Raw genomic sequence first — 675 nt, 5'->3', positions numbered from 1 at the left:
GCTGCACCTTTCCCATTAAGATGCAGCCCGTCTCGGCTGACCAAGGTTCACCAAGATTGCTGGGATTTTAGTTCCATCACAGCAGCTAAAGCCTACAAGCAATGGGGGCTGCTTCAGCTTCAATGAGTACAGCCTGATTCAGGCAAAGTTTGGGCAGACTAAGGCTGCATTCACCCCCTAGGTGACAGTTCCTGCTCATTTCTACACAAGTTCTTTGCTGCATTTTGTTTTCTTAGTGTACATTAAGTCACGTGTTCTTGCGAGCAGATTTTGATACATGAATGTGAATGGGCAGATACACATAAGTGTTGCCATTGAAGCCTATGAGGCAAAGAAGCGCTTAATCTGCCACAAAGCCTGTTTGCAAGAGATGGACAAATAAAGCACAGTTACAAGAAAGCAGGTTCTGCACTGTGTAGTAAGCAGTGACTGTTCATTAAGTCACGTGTTCTTGCGAGCAGATTTTGATACATGAATGTGAATGGGCAGATACACATAAGTGTTGCCATTGAAGCCTATGAGGCAAAGAAGCGCTTAATCTGCCACAAAGCCTGTTTGCAAGAGATGGACAAATAAAGCACAGTTACAAGAAAGCAGGTTCTGCACTGTGTAGTAAGCAGGGGCAGACTGACCATTCGGCATTCAGGCACTGCACGAAAGCCTGCGGCCATGGGG

The sequence above is a fragment of the Nanorana parkeri genome, unplaced genomic scaffold (genome assembly GCF_000935625.1).
Source record: "Nanorana parkeri isolate BGI_ZX_2015 unplaced genomic scaffold, ASM93562v1 scaffold51, whole genome shotgun sequence".
Classification (NCBI taxonomy): Eukaryota; Metazoa; Chordata; class Amphibia; order Anura; family Dicroglossidae; genus Nanorana; species Nanorana parkeri.
Note: the sequence above shows the minus strand (reverse complement) of the source record.